Source organism: Urocitellus parryii, chromosome 1 (genome assembly GCF_045843805.1).
Source record: "Urocitellus parryii isolate mUroPar1 chromosome 1, mUroPar1.hap1, whole genome shotgun sequence".
Classification (NCBI taxonomy): Eukaryota; Metazoa; Chordata; class Mammalia; order Rodentia; family Sciuridae; genus Urocitellus; species Urocitellus parryii.
Genome location: NC_135531.1, coordinates 159623108 through 159650897, shown reverse-complemented (window position 1 = coordinate 159650897; position 27790 = coordinate 159623108). Strand labels below are relative to the sequence as shown.

The following is a 27790-nucleotide window of genomic DNA, read 5'->3' as shown; positions in this document are numbered from 1 at the left end:
CTACAACCAGTATGAATCTTGAAAACATTATGTTAAGTGAAATGAACCAGACACAAAAGGACAAATAATGTATGATTCAATTTATAGGAAGTGTCTAGAAAAGGCAAATTCATAAAGATTGAAAGTAGATTACCAAGGGCTGGAAGAGTTATTTAATGGGTTCAGAGCTTCCGTTTGGGATGATGACAATGTGCTGGAAACAAATATGGTGAAGATGACATACCATGTCAATGTACTTATCATAAGTGAAATGGTTAAAATTATAAATGTATATTTTTTCACTATGAAATGTTTTTCTAATGTTTTAGGTTAAGAATACCATTACTTAATGATGTTACATAATTCATATACCATGGTTCATTTTGACCTTTCCTAAGCTTTGCTGGAAATGCTCAACATTTTTTTCATGTGGTCAGAGATCCTGGTCTTTGCTCCACTGCTTTTAAATTGTGCCAGATCCACAGTTCTAAGAGTTGGGGAACTGTCTCAAGACCTAATTTAAACAAACCATTTATCCTGAGGCTTAAAGAAGGAAAGGAAGAGATTGGAAGAATGAAGGGAAGGGAGATCGAAAGGGGAGGAGGGGAAGAGGACAGAGAGAGAAAACCAAACCACTCACCGACTTGCTAATTTGAAAGGTATGCCCCATTATGGACTTCTTTATGTGACAAGAAAGACAGCTCTTCACTTTGTCCAAGCACCTCAGCCAATCAGGATCCATCTGCCACATCATCAAGCCACCCTGCTGTACTTAACAGGTCCCGTTCAACAATTCTTTTCCTTTTGAGAACTTTTCTAGTGGGGACATTGTGGTGTGCCTGTAATCCCAGCAACTTGAGAGGTTGAAGTGGGAGGGCCTCAAGTTCAAAGACAGCTTCAGCAACTGAGACCCTGTCTTAAAAAAAAAAAAAAAAAAAAAAAAAAGGCTGGGGTTGTAGCTCAGTGATCATCCTAAACAAAAACTTCTCTGCAAGACTTGAGCAGAATAGTCTTGCCAGTCCTTCAGATGCTCACTAAATCAAGCCACTACTTTCTGGTGCAGCAGAAATCAGATCCCCAAATCTCCAAACCACAGAGGAAGCAAAGACTGCCTAATGGGAGGAATATACTGCTGTTCAAGATCCTTCCCCTCCTTTTTTTGGTTCTGGGGATTTAACCCAGGATTTTGCCACTGGGCCATACTCCCAGCCCATTTTTTATTTTGAGACAGAGTCTCACTAAGTGGCTGAGAGCCTTGCTAAGTAGCTGGGGCTGGCCTCAAACTTGTGATTCTCCTGCCTCAGCCATCCAAGTCACCAGGATTACAGGCCTGTGCCACCACACCTGACTCAAGATCCCCCTTTATCATGTAATATGAACCTATAAATCCAATAGTAGGCAGATGGCTATCCCCTTCAATACCAGTTCTCTAGACTTCAAAATTTAGACACATGCAAATAAATAAAATGGTTATAGATTATGTCAGGAATAATTAGCAAAAGACTCTCATTATTTTCCAAGTCCTGCTATTGCTAGTCTTTAAGGATCTAAGACAAAGTAAAGGCCAGAATAAGGAGGGAAAAGACATATCCTTCCCCTCAGGTTGAGTAAAAAACGATCCTTTTCCTAGCCAAAACAGAACAGTTGTGATCTTTCTATTCATATCACCTTGAAACTCCTTTATCCAGGTCAATCCAAAGGACTCTTTTTAATCCTCATACTCAGAATTTTAAAAATACAAGGGTTGAATTAGTTTGCCATAAAAATTTAATTAAACAAAATAATTAAAGCCACATTTTACTGAGAATCCTAAGGGACTAAGAAAGATACCAAATCTGAAAAGTGTTGTCTCCTTGGAACATAGTCTTGAGAGAAGACACAAGATCTCTCAGAATTTTGTTCAATTCCTTTCCAAAGGTTTCTGCTAGACAACATATGGCAGCTCAGTGAAAGATCTTTAGGAATCAATAAATCAACACTCTGGATCAATCCAAGTTTTATGGAAAGGGCTACTTTTTATTTTGAGAATGATCAACTAGAAGATACTGGAGACTTTCTGCCGCCTAGGCCCCTGGTAATTAAGCTGTTCAGGGCACAAGAGCAAGAACAATTCCAGTCAGAAGCAGAGAATGCATTCTAACCTCAGGGACTGCTGGTTACCCCAAGGACAACACATTCAGAGTTCATATCTGGGTGGCCATTTACAGATTACAAATCACACTGATAAAACCTGGTGAAGTAACAAGAACCAGTACTTTGATAAAGTATCTCAGTGAAGTAGTCAGGGTAAGTACTGTCGCCTCTCCCCTGTCCAACCCTTTTTGGACTAATAAAAAAAAAAGTTCAGCAAGGAAGAGAAATTTATGAACAGACGCCTCTGAGCAAACCTAAAGGCATAGAAACCATCTCTATTCTCACCCCTCAAAGATGATGTCTACTGGCCTCCCAGTCATCCATGTTTAGCCCCAACACAAGAGTTCACGGGCCAACCATCTGGGATCAGGACACCTCTGTGTTTGCTCACACACAACATCCCACCATCTCACCCAAGCCTGCTGTTCTGACAGTCTGGCACAGAGGGCTGATCTCAACGTTGACTCTCTTATCCTCCTCCCCAGTCGCTTTATTAAATCATGCAGATTCTCTTTAAGGTACACTAGCTGTTTACCTTGCGCTGAGCGCAAATGTATCCATCTGACTCTGCCCTTCACACTCACTCAGCCTTTATGTGGCTCTCATCAACATAAATTTACCACATGTGGTCTTCCTGCCTTCAGCCTTTCCTTCTCTCCAGTTCTCTGGCCCCACTTCAAAATCCACTGCCTTCAGCAACTCCCAAACATCTCTTGGATATCCAAGATATTCAGATACCAGGTTCTGTGCTGGGTTCTCAACGCCATTATCCACTACTCTTCTAAAAATAAACAATAATACTAGATTGATCTTCCATCACTCCAAATCCTTGAGGTACTTATAATCCCACTTTACTAAAGATCCCAAAACAGTAAGACTCTGGCTTTCATTATCTTGCTCACATTTTTCTTCCTCTGCCTCACCAGCCCCTTGCTTCTTACTACCAGACTGCAAAATCTTTGAGGCTGACCATTATCTCTTGACTATTTCACTAGAGTCCACAGCAGAGCCTTTCCCAACAAGCTGGCTGGGAATGAATGCAAAAGACCACAGGTTCTTATAGAAAAGGAACCAGGTATGACACTCTGCATACAAAATGAGGACATTACAAAAAGTTGTCATTCAATATCTATTTATTCAGCATCTCTAACATGCTCCAAAGTATCTGAGTAGCTTATTAATGAATCTTGAACCACTGTGGTAACATATAGTAAAATATTAAAAACTGAACTCCTGAATTTTCAATATCCCCAGTTAAGTGTTCTGTTTGCAGTTGATTTTAAAGATTTGAGATAATTCTTGTCTAATGAGGAAAGAACAGAGGAAGGAGTAGGATTAAAAATTATTTAAATACACTGAATCCAGGCACTGAACTGATAACGTGTTACATTATGCTCATATTTCTCCCCCCTCTCTCTCTCTCTCTCTCAACACACACACACACACACACACACACACACACACACACACCATTTTATGTTAAAGATTTGAATTTCTTGTTTCTTTGTGTTAGGGACTGAACTCAGAGATGCTTAACCACTAAGCTACATCCTCAGTCCCTTTTTTGAGATAGGGCCTTGCTAAGTTACTGGGACTGGCCTTAAATTTGGGATCCTCCTGCTTCAGCCTCCTGAGTTGCTAGAATCACAGGCATGTGCCACCATGCCCAGCAAAGATTTGAATCTTTAACAGTGGTGCAAGCCTGTAATCCCAGCAACTCAGGAAGCTGAAGCAGGAGGACCCCAAATCCGAGGGCAGCCTGGGCAATTCTGGCAGACCCTGTCTCAAAATAAAAAAGGGCTGGGGATGTAGCTCAGTAGTAGAACACTTGCCTAGTATGCATGAGGCCTTGGGTTTAATGCCCAGAATTGGAAATTTTTTTTTTTTTTTTTTTTTTTTAGTTTTAAGGAATCACTTGGTTTTCTAAGTTGTTTTGCAGAAATCTACCCAATGCAAAAAGAGAAGAGTACAATGAAAGGCAGCAGCACAAACACAGAGTGTTGAGAACACATTAGAGCACACAGGAAACAGCCCTCACAGGATTTGGCAGATATACTCTTACATCCCAGGCTCCTACTGCAGGGATCCATGCCCACCATCAGGCTGACTGGGTTCCCTCCCTTCTTTCTCAGATCCAACTTTTTTGAAAGAGGCATGTACATACACTGGAGGCAATTTTCAAATTCCTTCCTACTGTGTGAAACAGGGTACACCACCAGCACAAGACTGTACAACAGCTATCTGGAACCTGGGGACACCGGACTACAAGGTGTCCTACATGGAGTTCCACAGCCACTCTTCCAATACGCAGGAGGGCTGAGTGCCTCTTTAGTTCTAATACCCCTGAAAGCCTTCTTCTAAGGGAAGCAAACTCTTAAGGCTCTTCTTTACAAGCCAATATTTGGAATTTCATTTCAGATGCCTACCTGACTTCTTTTAAGAATTCCAGGTCTTACTTTGCAGGGATACTGTGACACAGGCTGGAGCACAAAACAGACACTCGATAAATGGTGGTTATTTTTACTCAGATTCCTTCTTGATAATGAAATTCCTGAGATGATGCAGTTATGGTATAAACCTAAATTCAACTCAGAATCTTTCTAAATTCCCCACTTAATTACTGCGAAAACTCAGCTGCCTGGAATTAGGGTGAAAGGGATACCCAAGCAACACAGATCATTTAACACCTTGTCCCCAGCTTTATGAGGGTGATTTGTCAATTATGCTGGTTTAATCAGCAAAATAATCTTTGTATTTGCAAAGCAATTCATAAACTTGCAAACTAGTCATCTTTATATAAAGAATTACTTGATAAATTATAAGAGGAATGAGCCTCCAGAGAGATTACTGCTCTTACTATGCAATTACATGATTTATCACTTTTTTTAATATTGTGGCTTCTCCATAGATTCTGGGCAACTTGAAGAACATATGTAAAAGTTAGTGTATACTCAACACTTTAGTTTCTTATAGTGTTTGATATGTACCATACTTGTCTCGAAATGGTTCAAAATCAACCAAACAAGGGAGGCAGAGTATCCGAATGTCTGAGAAAACAGCATTGAATAAAATCAGCTGCTCTCAGAGAAGTATTAAGAGTGACCAGAACCCTGTCCCAGCCTTCCATCATGCTCTTAGCATTTGGGGGGGGGGGCACTGGGATTGAACCCAGAGGCTCTCAACCACTGAGCCACATCCCCAGCCCTATTTTGTATTTTATTTAGAAAAAAAGTCTCACTGAGTTGCTTAGCACCTAGCTTTTGCTGAGGCTGACTTTAAACTCGCGATTCTCCTGCCTCAGCCTCCTGAGCCGCTGGGATTACAGTGCACCACCGCACCCCATTCATTTGCTTTTAATTTGGGAGGAGGGACAACCAGCAAGCTATTAAGCTAAGCTATAAAACAAAATAACAGAAACCTAATCATTTAGAAACAGAAAACAAAGTTAACTAAAGATTTAAAGCAGAGGTCTCAAACTGGACTGCAGCCAGAAATCAATGCCCACAGATTGGTTTTGTTCAGCCCACACACAGGTTTTTAAACTTTTTAATTTTAACTGCCAATGCTTAACTGGAAAATTTCGAGGAAAATTTCTGACTCCTGATATCAAATATCACTCTTTTGTGAGAGTGAAAAATGAGATCTGACAACACTGGGTACATAGTCCTGGTAAGATGATGACTTGAACAAGAATGTGCTCCTCAGCTTGCTTCAGGCTCCACCTCGCCCCATTTTACAGATGGGGAATCTAAGCTGAGAAATGCTCAGAACCACAGGGCAGGACAAGGTCTGTGAAGGCAGCTAACTCCAGGATGTTCACTCTAGACCACACTGCAACTTGACTTCCAAATAAAAGGTAGTTAATGTTAGGACAGATATTTTAAGTGATCATTACATGAATGTTTATAGCAGCTTTATTCTCAACAGCCTTAAATCTGGAAGCAACCCAAATATTCAACTGGCAAATGACAGGGTAATCAAACTATGGTATATCCAATACATAAAAACAAGGGTGCAACTGAAAAACAAAACATGAGTACCTGAAAAGCACTGTTAAATGAGAGAAGTCAGACTCAAAAGACAACACACCCTATGATTGCATTTATATGAAATTCCAAAAAGACAAAACCACAATGATACAAAGTGAATCTGTGATTGGAGCCAGGGGTGGGGGAGAACTGACTGCTAAGGGATCAAGATGGACCTTTCGGCAGTGAGGGAGATGTTTCAGACACAGCTAGTGGTGGTTAGATGACAGCATGTATTTATAGAAACTTTTTTTGGGGGGAATGCTGGGTATCAAAAGAAATTTCTATGTAAATTATACTTTAATAAGGCTAATTTTGGGGGGGCTGGGGATGTGGCTCAAGCGGTAGCGCGCTTGCCTGGCATGCGTGCGGCCCAGGTTTGATCCTAAGCACCACATGCAAAACATAGATGTTGTGTCCGCCGAGAACTAAAAAATAAATATTAAAATTCTCTCTCTCTCCCTCTCCTCTCTCTTTAAAAAAAAAGGCTAATTTTTAAAAAGAGTTACTTAGAAAACATTAGAAAATTGCCGGGTATGGTGGTGCACACCTGTAATCCCAGCCACTTGGAGGCTGAGGCAGGAGGATGGCAAGTTCAAGATCAGCCTGGGAAACTTAGTGAGACCCTGCTTAAAAATAAAAATAAAAAGATTGAGGAGATAGCTCAGTTGTAGAGCACTTCTATCATGCAAAAGGCTCTGCATTCAAATCCCCAGTAGTATCAAAAAAAAAAAAAAGAAAGAAAACCAGACTAGAATACTACCAATTCTACCTGAGAAAATCTGGGAAAGCCTATGGAGGAGGGAATATTTGAATTGGATTTCATTTTTAAAAATTTACTTTATTGTTTTGATATGGGGATTGAATCCAGGGTACTTTACAAATAAGTCACATCAACAGTCTTTGTTTTTTAGTTGTTTTGTTTTTAAGAAAGGGTCTAAACTGCTAAGCCTGGCCTCAAAATTGTGATTCTCCTATTTCCAGAGTTGCTGGGATTAACTGCACTGCACCCAACTAGATCTCAATATATATATTAACTACTGAAATCTGGAAGCAACCCAAATATTCAAAACAATTTTACACAAAGCAATTTTAAGGTGAATAGAAAGGAGAAAGTTGGCCCACAAGTAGTCACATTCTGCACTGTTGCCTATGAGAAGTGGCATCTTTGAATATAAAGAAAAATGTTTTATAAAAGGAAACAGAGATAAGTAGTACTTAGATAGGTGTCGAGGACAGTTGATATGCTGAGCACATACCTATAATACCAGTTACTGGATTGACTGAGGCAGGAAGATCTTAAATTAGAGGCCAGCCTCTGCAACTTAGCCAGATGCTATCTCAAAAAAAAAAAAAAAACCAGGGAGGCTGGGGATGTGGCTCAGTGGTAGAACACCTCTGAGTTCAAAACCCCAGAATACAAAAAAAAAAAAAAGACTAGTTCATTTTATAATATTTCCCAAGAGGGAATCACAGAAAAAAAGACTGTGAAAACACCTATTTATCTGTTTTGCTTTTAAATAAAGCAAAAGGAAGGAAAGGCACAGGTCAAAATGAAAATCTAAGAAAACAAAGGATGAGAATGAGGCCACAGTCAAATGAAGGTAAGGGACACACAGGATCAAAACGAAAGGTACTGTACCTGCAGATTAGAAGAGAGGAAGGAATTGGGTCAGACTTTGACTAGAGATTTAAAAAATCTAAAAAATAGGGGAAAGACCAACTAACCAAAGTCAGGGCTACAGAAGAGAAAAACAGAGTCCAAGCAACTTGACAGTCTAGAGCAGGCCCAAGAGAATTAGAGGGCAAGGTAAAAGTAAACCAGTTCTTTCCTCCTACATCCTGCCGTCAGTTTTCCTCTTCCATCCTTCCCACCTCTGCCTTAGCTCAAGCCCCCTTAGAACCAGCCCTACCTATACACATTGTACCCTTGTACCTCAACTGGGCCAGAAGGCTTCCTTCACTATTCTTCAAAACTCAGATTGAATGCCACTTTTTCAGTGAGGCTTCTCCAACGTTTCAAGACAGAGTTAGAAGTCCCCATCCTTCATGTTCAGAACATTTTTTTCCCCAAAATACTATAACACTGGACCACAAAGGGTGTCTTCCTTCCTAGTCTTTCAGCAACTCCAGTAGAGGATTCAACAGTAAGGATGGAAATGTTACCCAAAAGCAGTTTAATAAAAAAAAAAAAAAAAAAAAAACTGTGCAATTCCCTTAATCTTTATTTGTGGCACTGGGAATTGAACCCAGGGGTGCCCTACCACTGAGCTATACAACCCCAGTCCTTGTCATTTTTTATTTAAGACAGGGTCTTTCTAAATTGCATAGGCAGGCCTTGAACTTGCAATCCTCCTGCCTCAGTCTACCCAGTAGCTGGGATTCCACTCCACCTCATTTTACATAACACAAGTAGGGTGCTAGGTGTCTTGCCATTATTTTATGGCATTCTAAAATTAATCTTTTGAACACAAGTACATCTACCCTACCCAGAACTCCTCCCCACAATCATCAAGGACCTTTTTTAAGTTCTATTGTTGTTAATATTTTAAATTTCTTGGTAAATAACAATACTTTAATAGAAAAGGTGGCAATTTCAGCAGGTGTGCAGCAGCCAAAGTGGGAACTTTAAACCCTCAAAGACAAAACATTATACTGAAGAAAGCGTACAAGAAGAACGTGAAGAAAACTGAACAAGAAATCAGCAAGCTCATGAGGCTTTCATTTTCACAGGAAATAGTAACACCCAAAGATATACAAGTGAAAAGTGGTTGTGGTGTTGAGATGGAATGATGAGAAGACAAGAATTGCTTGGAATGAGCAGGAGGTCAGCAGCAGTTTAGAAAACTGCTAAACAAGAATGGTTTTACAGGGCTGGGGATGTGGCTCATGGTAGAGTGCTAAGTCTAGTATGCATGAGGCCCGGGGTTCCATCCTCAGCACCACACACACAGCAGAATAACTTAATAGTGCTCCCTCTCCCAGAAGGGAAGAAGTTCCATTAATACCCCTCAAAGACTCAGAACCAAGGTAGCTAACAAAGCACAATATCACATACACACACCTGGAAAGTAAGTTTAACTAATGGAATATATCTGAAAACAAACTTTTAACAAAAAAATTAAAGGGATTTTTTAGTATCAAATAGCTTTCTTAATTTTAGGGTTCAATTTTACAATAAAGGCTTCTGTTTGAACAGATAGTAGTTAAAGCTTCCCTTTCAACTAAGAAAAGCCCAATATGACTACTAATCAATTTTATCATCTCCCAGTAAGCAGTTCTTAGCAATGCATACATTTATTTAAACAGTTCAAGAGCACTAAAAGGTGTTAGGTACAATGTGAGGCAGTGACTATACAGAAATAAATGGCAGACTCTGACCTCAAGGAGCTCACAGTTTAATCAGAAGATAAACACTGTACTAATAAGCAAGTGTTAATAAAGGTAAGTGAAAGGTCAATGAAGCTCAAGTCCAGATTTGGGAGGTGGTTCTAAGCAGCCTAAAATACTAGTATGTTTAAAGCACAAGAGCCTGAGAACACAATAACTAAAAATTTCCCAAAACCCATTCCTGAGATGGAAACAACATTAATCCCCACCATTACCAATTAACTGAGATTACCCATAGCACCTAGACAAATCTTAGGCTAACTAAAATATCTTCACTTCAAAAAGGCCAATGTATTCTCCTTTCAAAACTTTTATGCTTTCACCAAAAAATCCAGTTTAAGTCAACAAAAAGGAAGAATTATGTTAAAACAAAGCAAAAGCAACAGATGAAAAAAATTAAGTATTTGCCTGAATAATACTTTTAAATTGTGATGTCTCTGCTACACCGGACACTTAGTACCACTTGACATTCTTTGAAGGAGGAGAGAGAAGACAACCTGCATCTTTTGAGGCTTTAAAAATAATTCTATAAGTATCTCAGGCAACAGCATGTTCAGTGTGGCTTCTAAATTAATGTATATCTGAATATAAGAACTCTGGGGGTTACCTAGTCACTTAATATTTCTTGAAATAGCTGCACACAGTTTCGTTAGGAATGATATACCAATTGAACTTTAAAAAAAAAAAAAAACTGGGGATTGAACAGACGCACCTTACCACTGAGCTATATCCCCAGCCCTTTTTATTTTTTATTTTGAGGCAGGGTCTAAGTTACTGAGGCTGACCCTGAACTTGTGAACCTCCAGAGTTTCTTGGATTACAGGCATGCACCACACCACCATATGTAGTGCTAACTGTACTTTTAAACCTCATTAGGACCATATCCTGAATATATGATTCTTAGATATCCTACCTTAAAGAGTCAAAATTTTCTCAATCAGAATACATCCCTAAAATACACAGGATTTATACCAATATATACTTTAAACATCTTTTCAGGAAAATATCTATATGGAAATGAAATAAAAATATAATGTTGCCATATGCTCTTGTACAAAAAATTTCAAGGCAGGATATATACCACACACACACACACAGTCAGCTAATACTCAAATATTGCCTGAAGTGTGTACTTTCACACTTTGCAGCACCTTAACTTCTGAGTAATTAAAACTCAGTGAATGTCTTCCAAAAACAAACGGGTTGACAAACAATGGCTATGGGTCACATGGAGGTACAGCCTGTTCTTAGAAATAAAATTTTATTGCAATACAGCCCCAACATATTTTTCTATGGCTCTTTTAAATCAGTTATCATGCTACAGATTGCAGAGTCCAGTTGTTATGAAATGAGATTATATGGTCCACAAAGCCTACATAGTAACTATTTGGTTGTGTACAGAAAAAGTCTTGTCAATCCTGGTCTTAAAACAATCACAACAATTTGACAAATGTATCTAGCCTGGAATGAAATGCTGAATATAATGCAAGATTCAATTAATTCTTTCCCCAAATATCCAAGTACAAGACCAAACAGAAGCAAGCCTCTGCTAATTCATTTCAAAATCACATAACTGCCAATCCTGAATAAAAATTAAACTTCAAAAGCAAATAGTGAACTTAGCCCTCTTAATTTCTTAAAAACTGATACTACACTGAGTCAAGATGCAAATTCCCTGTGCTTCCACTGTCACCAATTTATTTACCCATCACTAGCAACCATATTAGTTACTCCTTTACTCCTTACTCTGGTACTCAGAACCCACACACATCCAGCCAATAAACTAAGCAGGTCAGTGTCTTTGTAAAAATTTATTTGCACCTTTCACGACAGAATGATAGTAAGTAAAGCATTCAAAATCTATTCCTGATGTATTTATTTAGCCTTTTCTGAGATTACTAGACAAGCACAGAAAAATCCCAGAGCTCAGATGGGTGAAATGGACCTACAGTCCCAGAGCTGAAGGACTGCTTGAACCTAATCACTGAAAACGTAGCCTGGGCAACAGAGAGAAATCCTCTCTAAATGAATAAATACCTAAAAATAAAAAATTCAAAGCTGCTATATGGGTCATATAAAATAATCCCATCCAAGAAAGGTGTTAGATGTATTTGCTGTTCTTAGAATGAGAATATTAAATAAGCAACACTAATTGATTTTATCAACCTATTCAACAATAAAACCTGCCTTAAGTATTCTAGGTATCAAACAGTTTTTGTTTGGTTTTAATTTTAGCTATATACTCTTATAACTAACATTGTAAAGGGCTAGGGTTTAGAAAACAACACATTACTATTAAGAATATGTATTAACCTTTTTTTATGATTGTATCTGCCCTTTTATTTTGAAACAATGTCTAGCCTATTTGCCCAGGCTGGCCTACAACTGGGAATTCTCCTTCTTCAGCCTCTGAGTAGCTGGTAATACAAGTATGTGCCACATGCCCAGCTTTAACATGCCATAATACCCTAATATTTTTATTAACTGTAAGTTATGCTTAAGTAAAAAGTTTACCAAATTATCTGGGATAATATTTTTACTGTGTGTGGGTGTGTGTATGTGTGTTGTGGAGGATGAAACCCAAGGCCTTGTGCATGCTACTCAAGCACTCTACCAGAGCTATATCACCAGTTCTTTACATATCATTATCATAACTGATTCAACCATACAAAACTAATACAAAAAAAAAACTTTAAATAATTTATTTACCAATTACTTTTCTCCAGTTGATAAAGGAGAGAATGCAAATTTCTAAATAAATACAATAAAAAAGACCCTGCATGATATATCTAAGGCATGTTTCTACCCCTAAGTGCTTAACCAAAGATGTATCAATAGCCTGGTACCCTTGACAATACCGATGTAGTCGAAAATTATTATGTTAACGTTAAGTTTATATTAAGCACTTAGCAAGGCCAACAGGATGCTGAAGTAATCACGGTGAAATTAAATGAGTGATTTTCTAGTTGCATACCATTTCCCTGCCCTTGTGAATCTCTTAGCTGTTCTGAATTAAAAGAAATCGGGAAAAAATATATTTTAGAGAACAATCAAGTGACAATCAGTTTACCAAAAATCACAAAATATCAGTCGTTTCCTGCTTTTTTTTTTTTTTAAAAAAAAAAGATCAGACTTTGATCCTCTTTTTCACTTGCAGAGTATTAGCAAAAGAAAGTCCTAAGGAACTACTGAACCTAAATCATATTCTCAAGGCTCAGTTTGCTCATGAAGTTCATTTACGTGACTACCAATTTATGTGAGCAAGAGGGGCAAATTAGTACCAGGCCTAGGACAACCACTGGACCTGATCTTTAGAAGGCATCCTGGCAAAAAAAAAAAACAGAAACCCCACCCAGTTCTCAACTTCCTTGGCTTTTCCAGTCCCGGTTTTCTCTCGGTAAAACCCAGAAAAGCAGAACTTCCCCCTCGCTGCCTGCCTCCATCTGAGGCCTGGTGCAGAAATTCAGACCGCTAGCTATCCAAGTACCTCCTTAAGGTAGTCTTAAGGCTCAAGCCCGCTCACAGACAGTAGAGGGTCTGCTTTCTTGGGTTAAAGGAGGGCGACTACAGGGTTTGGCGGCCGGGTTTGTCAGGAAGCGCAGGGCCGAGCGGGACTGAGAATCCAGAGGCTGAGCTCCATCGAGTCCCAGGAACCACCCCCAGGGGAGGCTTGGCTGCCTTCGGTACTTCCCTGCCTCCTCCGCTCGTGGGAGGAGAGCGGTAGGTTGGGGCCAGGTCCCCGTGAGCTACTTCCTGGACCCAGCGGACTCGCCTCCGGACACTCGAGACGCCCCCGGCCCGGCTCGCTCGCCCTTTGCCCTGTCTCCTCCCCTTCAGTGACCCACCACCACAGGTCCCCTCCCATCTAACATGGCCGCCCCACCAGGCCCACCCCCTGCACAGCCTAACCAATTGGGGGGCCCATGGCACCGCCTCCCCTGTGCCTATTGGTACGGAGTCCTCCTCCCGCCTTTCCCATTGGGCAACATCGGATGCCATTCAGCTCTGAGAGCTCCGCCTCCGAGCCGCTACAAGCTGCTTTGAGAAGACATATAAACAAATCCCGAGAGGGAGGCCCCGCTCGCCCGTCGCCTCTGGGGCGGGGACGGAAGGGGGTGCGGCCACCCCCCGAAACACTCCTGCCAGGACCCCCCACCCCAGCCCGCGCCTCCCCGTCTCCTGCCAGCCGGGCTCCAACCTCCGCGGCCCGGCCCTTCCCCACACGCCCCTCTCCTCCTCCCCCGCCAGCGTCGCCTCCCTCCCCTCCCAGCCCCTCCCACCCGCTCGCTGCTCTGACAGGCCGGTTGCAGGCAGCCGTGGCCCGGGGCTCCGAGACAGCGGAGAAGGGCCCGGCGGACCCCCGGCGTTGCCCACCCCCGGCCTAGCCTGCCGCCCGCCCGCGGGTCCCATCCACCGCTGCCCAGTGCTTTTATGTAACCGTCCCGGGCCAGAGTGGGGGAGGGGAGCGGAGCCCCCGTGACCAGCAGGCGGCCGCCCGCGCTCCGCGCGACCTCAGCCCGAGCCCCGGTCCCCACCCCGCGCCGGCCCGGCCCAGAGCCCCGGCGCTACTGCCTCCTAGGCCAGCGGCCCTCCTCCGCCCCCCGGCCGGTCCCCCAGCCCAGAGCCCTACGAGCCCCGGACGGCGGGCAGCGGCACTTACCTGTAAGTGAGGGGGCCGCTCAGGGGCTGGGTCCGGTTCCACTGCAGGGGCCGCGGCCCCTCTCCATGCTGCCTCGGGTTTGTTTTGTTTATGTCCTTCCTGACGGGTTCCCGGAAATCGCGTGACTCGCCCCCCTCACGTGGGCCGCGGCGAGGAGGAGGAGGGGGGCGGAGGCCCGCCGGCCTCGGGCCAATCGCAAGGCGTTCTGAAGTTCGGCCAATCGGGGCCGCGGCCCGGCCGGGCACCCCTGTCACGTGATGCCGGAGGGGCGGGTTGCCGGGGAAAAACCAGGAAGAGCGGGTGTAGCGGGGGCTGGTACTTGTAGCTGCAGCGTGGGCGTGGGTTGTCGCCGGTGTGAGTCACGCTCTCACGTTCTTAGAGGATGTGCCTTTTTCAGAAGCTTTCCTACCCAGCGTTTTATCCGGTTGCAAAACTACGCAGCGGGGCCTGAAGTGTCAGTTCGCGCATTTTACAGTTTTAGTTGCCCGAAACTTGAAGGGTTAGGGAACATTGACGTTTTATGAGTGGCCTTCCCATTCTCCCAAAGACTGACCTTGCCTTCAGTTCGTTCATTGATTCACGGATTCAACTCACATTTATTGAGCAAGTATCCCCAGACCCAGGGATCAGCTTGACTGAGTGCACTTAATAAGAGAGAACCATATGCAACTGTACAAACAATACTATTAGCTGCACCGGGGAAAACGGGCATTCGTAATACCTGTTCCTGAGCGGTTTTTGTGCTTCTAATTAGACTCCTCGATGAGCACATGCAATAGTAGTAACTTATTTCTTAAGGAAGTAAGACTAAGAGGGATTATTCACCCAAGGCCAGATAGCTGGTAAATCACCTGGCTAGTACCAGAACCTAGGTCTGTTGGCACCGCTCATGCTTCCAGAGTGCACTCAATGCGCCCCCGCCCCCTTACTGGGGGTTGAACCCAGGGCTTCAACCATGCTAGAAACAGTCTACTACTGTTAGATCCCAGGCCCTTTTTATTTTTTTTATTTTTTTGAGACAAGGTCTTGCTAAACTTGCCCCCAGGCTGGTCTCAAATGTAGGATCCTCATTCCTCAGCCTACCCAGTAGCTGAATCACATAGGTGTGTCCCACTGGGCCAGCCTTCTTTAATACTTCTTGTGGGCACAAAAATTTTTTAACCTCTATGAGCCCCAGTTTCCAACCTATGTAAGTAACTTATGGTGTTGATGTGAGAAGTAACTGAAATATCCCTATAGAGCACTTATCATAGTGCCAGCATATAGTTAGGTGAGGGATGGCAGGGTCATTATATTGCTTCCAGGACATCATTTGGAACACTAAACAGCAAGAAAGGCAACTCTAAACATTAGCAGTTTGACAGCCACTAAAATAATAGTTCTGTACACAAAATTAATAGATAGGAGTATGTAGACAGACACCTATGAGGAGGGTAGAAGAGTGCATCTCTCCTCTGAGTTCTCCACGAGGCCCAGCACACAGTAAGGCCTCAGGACCCTGTGAAGCAAATGAGTATTTATTGCACAGAAAGTGGCAGGATTGTAATTCGTCTCTTTGTTAAGTCTAACAGAGACCACATTCCAATTTTCCACAGCAACTGGAGTTTAAAATCAAAACCTGAATTGAAGAACTAGTTTGGGAAGTTTGAGCCAGGTTCTATGACTTGTTCACATGATTCTTGCATTAAACCTCCATGGAGGGCTGGAGATTTAGCTCAGTCATAAAGCACTTGCTTAGCAGGTGTGAAGCCTTGGGTTCAATTCCCAGTTCTGAAAAAAAAAATCTCTCTTTATGGACTACATCACTGACTGTCCTCTCTTCTGTTACTACAGCTGGAAAATCTTCAGCAGATGGCTCACTTTTCCCTTGCAACACTCCCCTGTAGACACTGCCTTTGCACCTTGGTTGCCGTGGAAAGGACAGAGCTCAAGGAGACCTTTCCATCAAGGTTTGTTAATGACTGTTGCTTGCTCTGAAGTGAATGAAATCACAGCTCCTAATTGATTTGTGTTTCTCTGGGTTTTATCCAATCAGATTCTACCACAGTTAAAGTTAAAGTTGGCAGGAACTTGGGACTCTGGGACAGCATTGGCTTGAGGTTCAGGAGGCTCCTCTTGTTCTAGCCACAAAGTGTAACCAACTGGCGTTGCCACTTCCACCTTGCTCCTGGGGAATCATTTACACACTGGTGTAACCTGAGTCAGAAAGCCATGCCATACACCATTATGAGATAATGGGGAAAACAGAGCAGTGGAGACTTAGGGTGTCACCGAGTTCTTTAAAAATATATTTATTTTTTGATTAGGTAACACATTTATGGTACAAAATTCTAAAACATATTAAGTGGATATTAAGTCTCCCTCCTCCCAATGTTTCTTGCCACTCATTTTTCCTTCCCAGTTACCACCCTCTGGGAATCTTTCCAGATATTCTCTGGATATGGAAAATTTCATCCACTTCAAACCTTGATGTGTGGGAGACTGAGACAGGTGGATTGCTTGAGCCTGGGGATTCAAGGCCAGCCTAGGCAACAGAACAAGACTGGCTCTCAAAAATAAAATAAACCTTGATGAGTTTGGAAGACTGCTCTTGGAGCCATGACCTGATTTGAGCTCTGTCACTGTAAGATGCCCTCTTCTCCATGAGGAATCTGGACTAGAACTAGATGTTCTTGAAGATCCTTCTAGCTTTATCAGTGACCCTACATCTTTAAAGAATTGAAACAGTTGCTGGGCATGCAGTACAGCTGGGAGCTTCAGAGCCGCAGGGGAAGCAGTTAAGAGAAGTCTAAAACTCAGGCCTTGCAAAAAAAAAAAAAATTAAATCTTAAAAAAAAAAAAAAGTTGCCACAGGTCCTCACTTTCCTATGGCTGAGTCCGCAGTGTCTAAGTCCTAATTAAAGCCGCCTGGGCCTGCCTGCTGGTTCTAGACAAGCTTTTCAAATGAGTGTCACCTCTGTGGGCCTGTTTTCTTTCCAGACCCCTCTGGACCTGTGTGATATGTTCAGATTTCACAGCTTCAGAAGTGAGATTAATTAACTCGAAGCTGGAAGATCTCCAGGAAAAGCTGTGTCCCTCTGACACTAAACACAGAGCTTCTTCCTGAGAAGAAGGGACTATTGCTGAGGGTGAATGTAAAAGAGACTCATTGACTGTCACCCATTGGCACCCATCCCTCATTCATCTCACCCAAAAAATGTTCTTTGGAGGAAGAAGAAAAAATTCTTCTTCTGATCACTCAGTAGAACAGTGTTCTTTATGTGACAGGTCTGAGCCTTGGATTCTGAGGCTTTTTTTTTTTTTTTTTTTTTTTTGATACTGGGGCACTTTATCACTGAGCTACATCCTGGCCCTTTTTAAATTTTTTTAATATTTATTTCTTAGTTTTAGGTGGAAACAATATCTTTACTTTACATTTATGTGGTGCTGGGGATCAAACCCAGTGCCTCCTGCATGCCAGCACTCTACCACTGAGCCACATCCCAACCCCCTGGCCTTTTTATTTTTTGAGATAGTGTCTTGCTATGTTGTGATCCCCCTGCCTGAAGCTCCCGAGGTGCTGGGATAGCAGACATGTGCCACCATGCCTGACAAGCCTCGGTTTCTTTTCCCAGAAAGCACCAGATTCAGTCCCAAGTGTATCACTTATTAAGAATTTCTCAACACCCCACCTCATCCACCAGCACCAAGCCTGCCATGGGATAGAAGCAGGCTGTGGTGTAAAGATAAAGATCCAAATCCTGTTCCCTTGGTGGCTCAAGATCCCTCTCTTTCATAGAATCTGGTTCCACCATGTCTGCTGCTTGCTTGTTTTGGCAGGGGAGGAAGGGGTATTGGGGATTGAACCATGGAGTTCTTTTTTTAAAAAAATTTTTAAATTTTCAGATAGGGTCTTACTAAATGCCCAGGCTGGCCTCAGATTTGCAATCCTCCTGCCTCAGCCTCCTGCATTGCTGGGATTAGAGGTGTGCTGTCCCTAATGCGTACATAGGTCCCTAATGAAGACACAGTCCTTGCACTAAAGGAACTGAGAACCCAGTGAGGGAGACTGACACGGAACCTGACCACATGACAAGAGTTCATAAGAAGGGCGCTTGGTGCCTTAGAAGTGGGACATGTGTATTTCAGTGCCACTTCCCTGCTAGCTTGAGTAAGTAGCAAGTCTGCCTGATCCTTAATTCTGATCTAGCTTGCATCACAGGTTGATTTTGAAGATTAAATCACTGCTTGGGGCATAAGAGATGCCCCCTCCTCCACTTTCCAGGAAGGAATGTGACTGGAAGCTTCACAAAGAGAAGCAGCCAAGGGACAGCATGGCCAGAAGTCGGAAGGCCACTTAACGTCCTGTCATCTTCCAAGGCAGTCCTTCCAAAACCGTTTAGGCTCTTTCACTGACCAAAAAACTTGTCCGATGCCAAATCGTGTCTGGTTTGGGGTTTTTGAGCTTTGCTCTGTTTTCGTGAGCTGGGCTGACGCTCACAGTCAGTATCAGCAGCTATAACTGATAGCAAACCAGGAAGCCAGGCAGGAGAACAATCCAGTGTTTGTTATAGGAAAGACTCCCAGAGGACAGGTACAATAAGACATTCTGTAGTGAGGCCAGAAGTAGGGTGATAAAAAGAGAAAGTGGAGGGATGGTGATAAGCAGCAGGAACTGAGACCTGCAGCCTGATAACAGCTTATTGAACTGCAATGGGCAGCACAGGACAGAGCCCAAGGCTGTGCGGCTGGACTCCCAAGGGCAGGAGGCAAGCCCAAAGAGGTTGCTAAAGGAAAGAAGTAGGAAAAAGTTAGGGGTCGATGCAACCAGTTGTTTTTTTTTTTTTTTTTAACCTGCAAATTCACAAAATCATAAGTGTCCCTCAGGATACAGGAAGACCCAGGACTATTACCACCTGTTTTTTAATTTTAGTTTTCATCTCGTTTTCCCAAAGCCCAGGCTTTGAGATGAGTCGTGAGAAATGAATGCTTTAGAACATTCCAGAGTTACAACAGTGAGCCATAAATCGATCAGCAGACGTGAGTGCCAGCAGCAGGTTCTGTCCTGTGCTGAGAGGCAGCACCTGCAGTCTCACTGTCACTTCCCAAAGGACCCCAAGACTCCTGTGGGGTAGCCCGCCTTGCCATACAGACCCCAAGAGAGCACATCCTGTCATGCAGACCAAAGCCAGGCTCTGGCTGCAGGAGCTTAGTCAAGCCCGGGCTACAACCAACAGTCAGTCCCATGTGAGGGGACACTTGTCCACCCACCTAATAACCTCGTCTCAAAAGAGGCAAGAGGGGAAGCCTCCTCTGGGAAAACTGGGAGATAGTGAAGGAAACTACAGGGGATTAGGGGGATTAGAACAAAGTAGGGACAGCTGTCCCCTCCTCCTAACAGAGGGAGTGATGAGAGGGTCAGGCTCCTGTAAAGGCCATGGGGGGGGCACCCAGTGGGTGGTTTTCTCCTCTTCTCCCTGGTAGAGGACAGGGAAGTTGGGACTAGCAGAAAGCAGAGGTGCACAGTGCCCTTCCTTGTCCCACCCCAACCCCACTGATGTCTGGCAATGCTAATGGCATCACATGCCAGGGGCTGGGCACCAGATAAGCACTAGATAGTTAGCTACTGTTGTTATTAAGAGGCCCTGGGGCTGGGGTTGTGGCTCAGAGGAAAGAGCGCTCGCCTAAGCATGCCATGCGTGAAGCACCTAGTTCCATCCTCAGCACCACATAAAAATAAAAAAGGTATTGTATCCACCTACAACAAAAAAGATTTTTTTTTAAAAAAGGCTCTGAACTTTTCTATGGGCCTGAGGAAAGCCAAAGACTTGCTCCCCAGAAAAAACACAAGTATGCATGTATTATATCTGGATCTGAAAACATCCCCGAAGGCTCATAAAGGCTTGGTCCCCAGTGCAGCAAGTTTCTGAGGTGGGGCTTTGGGGAAGTGACAGGATCATGAGGACATTGATCTCACCTGTGGATTAATCCATTGATAAACAGATGGAAGTGGGTGCTATGGCACAAGCCTGTAATACCAGTCACTCAGGAGGCTGAGGCAGGAGGTTGACCTCAGCAATTTAGTGAGACCCTGTCTCAAAACAATAAGAAGGGCTGAGGATGCAATTCAGTGGTAGAGTACCCCTGGGTTCAACACCCAGTACCACAAAAACAAAAACAGTACAAAATGGGGGAGATTATTCTCTGGTGTTTAGCATCAGATGCAGGTCCTACCTCTTGCATCTCCACAATTGTGAGCCAAAATGATTATCTTTTCTTTATAAAGTAGACTGCCTCAGGTATCTTGCTGTAGTCATGAAAAGGGAACTAAAATACCTGGTGAAAGGGCAGCAAAACCTTTGGAACAAGAGGGAACTTGATGTATTGTTGACCCGCTTTTCTAACTATAAAAAAGGAGTGTCCTACTTACCTCATAGGATAATGTAAATAGGCACTTGGTAGCGGGAGGTGAGGGCAGTGCCCACAGCTACCCAAGCCATGGTCGTTAAGGTGACTGTCCCTCAAACTCCTCCTCTTCCTCTGCCCACCTCTTAGGAGTGTTCCCCACTGGTCTCCTTATCCACACACAGTTTCAGCTGTCTTGGTGTCCCCCACTCCCCTCTCCAGCCAGGTCCTTCTTAACCCCCAGGCCCTCAGAACAGCTGCCCACTGGTATCTTCTGGTGTGGGTGTTGTCACACCTGGACTCCACGTCTACCCTTCAGGGAGCCTGGGTGTAATTTTTTCATGCCCCCCACCCCGCATCCAGAAGGTCACTGAAGTTTATCTGTATGTGCTAATAAATGTGGCCCCAAGATAGATACTTCTGTTCAGGACACAGCTGAGGACACTTGCCTCTCCTGGACTCTGCAACTTCCTCCCTGGTCCGTGTCCAGCACATCAGCCACACCCTCGTCAGGCTTCCTGGTCCTGCAGGTTTACTCTTAAAGGTCATTCTGTGCAAATCCTCCCCTCCTGCCTAGCAACCTGTATTTCTCTAAGATGCCGCGCTGCGGGGGCCAGCCAGCTCCGCGGAAAGGCCGAAACACTATCCCTGCCATTGGTCAAACTCCCTGGGACCACACATCCCAGCCCTGCCCCGCGGCAATCTAGGGCTTTTGAGAAGCGGTGCGGTTGGCTGGCACCAGCCCCACCTCCAGGTGACCCGCGCCAGCTGCTCTGAACCACACCCAACCCCGACGCTGGCCCCTGATCATTATTGTGTTCTCTTTTCCGCGAGGCCGGGGACCCAGTCTCCGCTGCTCCACCTAGTTTAAGCAGGTGACCCACACAACAGAGGCTGCAGACCCCTCCTGAGTGTTGTGGACAGCATTCGGGCCTTGGAGAACCAGCCCGGCTTAGCTTGCGAAGTCCTGCTTCCTCCCGGGCCGCCTAGAAGGACAGGCTTTGCATTCTGTGTCGGGCTGGCAGCTTGCTAGCGCGAAAGAGAACCGAGAACCGCACGTGCAGCTCTGGACAGGCGCTCTGGACAGTCTCCCGGGGCCCTGGCTGGGCTGGGACCGGCTGCAACAGAAGCAGCGACAACGCAGCCTGAATGAAGAACTGGCTCTTGCCCTTGGCGGGGAAGGACAGTGGGGCTTTCTCTAGCCTGGCCTCCCCTCTCCCACGCAGTTGGGTCCCAATTAACGCTCCCTTTCATCGCCCCAGGCTGTCTGTCGCTGCGAGCAACTATGCTGCAGGCAGCAGCGACCCAGCCACCCCCTCCCCGGTTCCATATTCAGAACCCCTCAGTGTCTGACTACATGTCCTCAGATCTCCAGAGCTCAGTTGCGGGAAGGCTGCAAACTAGATGTTCTCCCGAGGGTCCCCTAAAAAACACTCCTCCTCCTCCTCCTCTGAAAAAAACACGTGCGCTTGTGGAAAACACACAAAATCAAAAAAGAAATAATTACATCCAACATTTTGGACTATTTTATACCAAGCTTTTTCTCTGAATACATAAGTTTAAAGTCCCGGGTTTTTCCCCTTAATATAATATTCTCTTTTGTTATTACAGTAACTTTCATTGTTTCTTTTTATTTAACTGTAACATTTTCATTTGAGAATATGCTGAAAAGGAAAAGGGAAATTAAAATCATTTATAATTACCTCCCAGAAAATTAGTTTTGTTCTTTTTGATTTCTTCTCTAGATGTATACTTTAGATCATTTGAGATTCCTTCAGCTAGGTGCAGAAGCATGACTGTAAACATGCTGCCTTAGCTGCTGCCACCAACATCCTTCACACTGCTATTCTACCTTGTGTTTCCTTTGACAATTAGGAATTTTCTACAATCACAGCCACTCAACTAGAAAACTTGACAAAGGGGCAGGGGAAGGCAATGAATAAGCTTCTGCTCAGGGCCACATCTCCATTTCAAATACATGAATTCTCCCAGCAGAAGACAGCTCTCGAACTGGGGGATGGGGTGAGGAAACGATTCTAAAATGCCTAGATACATATCTTTAAATATAATTAAGATTTCACTAAAAAGGAGCAGTTGACTCTTTTTAAATTTTTAGAAGATGAAATCCAAGGCTGAATGCTCCATTAGTCTGAGCAACAATTTAATATCTCATTTCTAATTTGCCTTGTATAGCCAAACACCTTCTATTGCTAAAAAACTGGATAAATGCCAGACGCAGTAGGAGGCTGAGGCAGGAGGATCACACATTCATAGCCAGCCTGGACAACTTAGCAGGACCTCGTCTCAACAAAATAAAAAAGGGGCTGGGGTAAAAGTCAGCAGTAGAATGCTTGCCTAGCATGTACGTGGCCCCAGGTTCCACCCCAGCTCTCCAAATAACAAAACACTCTAAGAAACCAATGGGTCCTCAGACTCCATCTTCCCACATGTGCCAGCAGCACCTTGTCCTGGTGTTAAGAGCTGATAGCACCCAGAGGCAGGAAGGGTGTGGTCCACTGTGCTCTCACTGGTCACTGTGTACCAGGCCTGGGTCCTGGTACAGGTGCCTTTTTTCTTTTTCTCTAAGTACAAATGGTTAATCAAAGAGAAGCCAAAATAGGAAGAAAAAAATCAGTTGGCTGTCCCTCTGGGTCCTCTTAAAAGTAGCAAAGAACCTTGAGGGTTTGGGTCATTTCTTTGGAAAATACACTTTGAGTATCATAATTTACAAATCATCTTCACATACTTCATCTGGTAAACACTGAGGACCAGAAAGCAAACTATGTGCCCAAAGTGACATAAATAGCAAACAATGGAGTTAAATTGCAAGCCTGGGACTCCTAGTCTTATGACAGTCCCCGAGGCCATGCACACTCGCCTAGGTTTGGGGGGAGAGGGGCATTTTCCATGTCTCTCAAAAGGCTGATGAAGCTCTTCCCCAGCTGGGTCTTGGCAAGCACTACAGCAAGGGATTCATAGCCATCAACTCAAACTCTGCGCCGGGTCAGGTCCTGACAAGGTAGTTCCAATATTGGGAGTGAAGTGAAAGAGGGCATAGCCTGAGTTTGCATATCAATAGCATTTAATCTTATCAAGAATTTCATGGACTGGGGTGTAGTTCAATAATAGAACATGCAAGAGGCCCTGGCTCAAATCCCTACATTGAAAAAAAATTTCATAAACGAGGAAACTGAGGCTCAAGGGTAAAGTGACTTCTTAGGCAAAGGGAACTTATCGAGTTTCCCCTCAAAAACCCAGTTGAAGCCATCGTGCCCTCATTTCAACAGCAGCAATGAGGCTGGGTGATGGCTAGTCCTGGCCTCGAGGAGCTTGCAGTCAATCTTTCTGAGAGGTCTGTGATCCAGTCTGGCTAGGAAGGGAACCCTTTTCTTCTTCCAGGCAGTGGTGGGCTCCTGCTTTCTGCGGCACCCACGGGGCCTCCGCAGGGTCCAGAGAGCTTGCTGGGTCCACAGCAGAACCTCACTGATAAACCAGGCCTGTTGCCCACTGTTATCAGAGCAGGCAACATGCTCATCTTCCTCGGCTAGCCACCAAGAGAAAATGAACGAGCAACATCATCCAGTTCACTTCCCAACAGCCAATTAGAGCAGTGAGAAGAGTACAATAGATCAATAAAAAGTGACAGCAGACAGGATTGTAAACTCTGCTCTCAGTTGTGCCACTGAACCCGAAATGTGCCAAACCATCGTCACCACCGAGAGGGGCCCCAGAGCTGCCCCGTCAGTGCTGCAAGGCCTGTTACAGCTCAGGTCCTGGGAACTGGGCCCTGGTAGACTCCACATCAGTGAGCGCCCTGTGCTAAGCTCAAGACAGGCAAATGCCACACTCAAGGGAAGTGCCACTACACCGAAGCCATCGTGACACTATTTGCAAAAAACCTGCAAGAAAACCCTGCAAAGCTGACCACGGTGGTGCATGCTGAGGCAGGGCGATGGCTTGAGCCCCGCCAGGACAACATAACAAGACCCTGTTCCCAAAACAGACAACTACTCACTGTGGTGTTATGAAAACCCTTCTGATGGGAGACAGCATGTCTTTAGCACGGCAGGATTCTTCCCTCTCCACTAGAGACCCAGAGTTGGCCCCTGGGCAGGCAGGGTGGCAGTGAAAAGCACTGCAAAGGGGAAATCAAAACCCGGATCCTGCTCCCCAGGCCGCCTGAACCAGCTGCACTAACCAGGCAAGTCAATCCTCTGCCTGGGCTCAGAGTCCTTATCTCAAAACACCAGGGCATGCCTGGCCCTCAGCTTCAGATGCTCAGTGTTTCATGTATTCCATGGAGTTAGCTAAAGGGCTGAAATGCTAAGTGTGAACTGCCTGACTTCAAAAAACCTCTGAGTGCTGGGGGGGACCCAGGGCTTCGCTCATGCCAGGCAAGTGCGCTACCCCTGAGCCCCAGCCCAGCCCAGCTTTCAGGAGAACTTAGGGCTCAAAATGAAAGTAAAGGATGAAAAGAAAGAAATGAAAGCAGGGAGACACTTCAACTTGAAACCCTCTTGGTCTTAGAACAGCAAAGTAATGAGTTCAGATAGTTCGGGAGGAATAGAAAAGTACAAACTGCAAAACAGGAAACCCATTCTTGGCTGGCTGTCAAAAAGCCATGTACTGGTGAAAACTGAAATCTATTTTAATTTGTAGTTTCTTAAAACTAATAGAGCTGGGGCTGGGCTTGTGGCTCAGTGATAGAACGCTCGCCTAGCACACGGTGAAGCACTGGGTTCAAACCTCAGCACCACATAAAAATGAAATAAAGATACTATGTCCATCTACAACTAAAAAATAAAAACTAATAGAGCTGCCAAATTAGTGAACTACTGAGATGCCTGCCACTGAACACTGCCTTGCTATTCTCTGACCAGGGTTGAGCCCCTCGATTTATTCAGCCCTGTGTCTGAGGCTAAGGCAGGCACTGCCGTGCCAGCTGATATTTGAGCCCCATGCATGCTGACCGTCTCTCTGCACGGAGCCATCAGCTTTTGAACTCACAGGGTTCCCAGTTTAAACATCTTCGGTTTCTCCAGTGCCTCGCCCACGGTGCTCCCAACAGTTACTGAATGATGAAGAAAAGTGCTTACCATCTCTTCAGGTGCCTCAAACTATGCGGCAAGGATTATACCTCCAACCTAAGTTTACACAACAAAAGCATTTTTTAAAAAGGCACTTTCTAGAGAAAAAAGAGCTTAGAAAAATGAGCTTTATAAGCACTGAAGCCAGATTCTATAGAAAGCAGAAAAATAATTTATTCCAAAAGATGGCAGAAGTAAGAAACTCATCCTGAAGGTACAGCTTGGTGTCAATCTGCTGGGACAGCTCTCCCCTCTGAGTACGCTCTCCTCCTCACCGCCCTGCGGGAGCTGCATGCATCCTGCCGCAGTGCTGTGTGCAGGCAGGAGCTCTCCGCATCTGCAGATGCCAGGCGAGAGGAGCTTTCCCAAGAGAAGAGCACAGGCAACCAGCTCAGTTGGTAGGCACTTCGTTCATCAGAGTGTAAAAAGGTGAAGGAGAAAATACTGCACTGCAGGGCAGGGCTTCAGGGGTGTTGGGAAGGGGCACAGATGCCCAGAGAGGCGAGTCCAAGAAGGCAATCTGGGTGTAGAGGCGATCCGCAGCTAGGAGGCATTCTCCTCACCACCTGCAAAACACAATTGTTCCAGTAACTGGTCCCCAACCTTCCTCCGGAGAGCAAAACCAACGTCAAGAAAGTTAATCAGGCAAATGCTTTAAAACAGGCAGGTACTCAAAAAGTCCTTCAACAGAGCAGGCGCAATCACCATGCAAGTGTGGGCAGGTTTTGCAGGGCTGGGTAAAGCTCCTATTACCAAGGACACTGCTGAACTGTCACAGTGCACAGTAAGTCTGACCATGTTACAGAAAACAGGAAGCATGAAGCCAAGACCAACAGTACTGGGGTCCAATGGGTTCTCCAGGGTGGCGAGCGCCAGAGCGCCTGTGTTCTCCCCTCCCCTCTCATAGATCCAAAGCTCTCCTCCAGTGGCCACTCCCCAGGAACAGGCTCCATGTCCTGTCCTCAGGACTCCGGGTGGCCTTCCAGGTTGCTCCCTATTCTGACTACCACAAGTAAGCATAGGAGAAAAATGAGTCTCTTTTCCTAGTATGGTAACTGCAATACCACCCTTGCAAAGCTGGAAAATACATAAAGAAAGTATCTTCACAGAGTCAACTGCCTACAGTGCTTGCACAACGCCTCCATAGAAAGTCTCTGTTGGGCGGGTCTGTAGCTCAGTGCTGGAGCGCTTGCCCAGCATGCGGGAGGCCCTGGGTTTGTCCCCAGCACTGCAAAGAAAAGTCTGTTCTGATGTCTATATAAATAAAGCCCCTTGCTGGGTGCAGTGGCACATATCTATAATCCCAGCAGCCGGGAGGCTGAGATAAGAAGATTGCGAGTTCAAAGCCAGCCTCAGCAAAAGCAAGGCACTAAGCAACTCAGTGAGACCCTGTCTCTACTTAAAATACAAAATAGGGCTGGGGATGCAGCTAGTGGGCAAGTGCCTATGAGTTCAATCCCCAGTACCCCCCCCAAAAAAATAAATAAAAAATAAAGCCACTTATGCTACTTTTGAAATTAAAAAGGCAATAAAGAAACAAAAATTTAATCATCGCTGCTGCCTTTTTTTGGGTACCGAGGACTGAACCTAGTAACTTGGGAAGCCAAGGAAGGAGGATCACAAGTTTGAGACCACTTGGGCAACTTAGTGATGTGTCTCAAAAAAAAAAGAAAAAAAAAGAGGTGGGAATGGAGATATGGCTCAGTAATAGAATAGAGCCTCACTGGGTTCAATCCCTAGTACTGCCAGAGACAGAAAGAGAACAGAAAGAAGAAATCAAGCTGGCTATATGGCACACAATGTGCCTAAGTGTGAAAACTGTGGGGGCGGAGTGCTCATGGGTGTGAGTGGCAGGGATGCTTGTTCAACACACAGTCATCAGGCAGGTCTGACAAGGCTGACGGTCACAGACAAGCAGCAACACCTGATGGGCTTAGATCTTCCAACTAGTGAAACGACAGAGAACCCACTGTGCAGCATGGTGAACCTAGAACCCAAGTTGCCCAGGACTATAGGACTATAAATTGCCCTTCTGGAGCAAGCTAGCTGGAGTCCCACTAAGGTAGGACACGTGGACAAAGCACATTCAACCCACGGTTAATAGAGGAGCTGGGATGTGGCTCAGTGGT

At 44.7% G+C, this 27790-nt stretch overlaps 2 protein-coding genes and 1 long non-coding RNA gene across 3 annotated transcripts in view; 1 reads left to right on the top strand and 2 right to left on the bottom strand.

The window, feature by feature from the left end:
- Nucleotides 1-14298, bottom strand: part of Crebrf (CREB3 regulatory factor) — a 49443-nt gene extending 35145 nt beyond the window's left edge. Inside the window, exon 1 of the mRNA XM_026401297.2 lies at nt 14191-14298. The gene's annotated coding sequence lies outside the window, so the exon portion shown is untranslated. The remainder of the gene's footprint in view (nt 1-14190) is intronic.
- LOC113191533 (uncharacterized) overlaps nt 13836-27790 on the top strand; it is a 20329-nt gene continuing 6374 nt past the window's right edge. Inside the window, exons 1-2 of the long non-coding RNA XR_003301901.2 lie at nt 13836-14192; nt 16024-16139. This is a non-coding gene — a long non-coding RNA (uncharacterized LOC113191533). The remainder of the gene's footprint in view (nt 14193-16023; nt 16140-27790) is intronic.
- Atp6v0e1 (ATPase H+ transporting V0 subunit e1) overlaps nt 25811-27790 on the bottom strand; it is a 23676-nt gene continuing 21696 nt past the window's right edge. The window contains exon 4 of the mRNA XM_026401298.1: nt 25811-26227. The gene's annotated coding sequence lies outside the window, so the exon portion shown is untranslated. The remainder of the gene's footprint in view (nt 26228-27790) is intronic.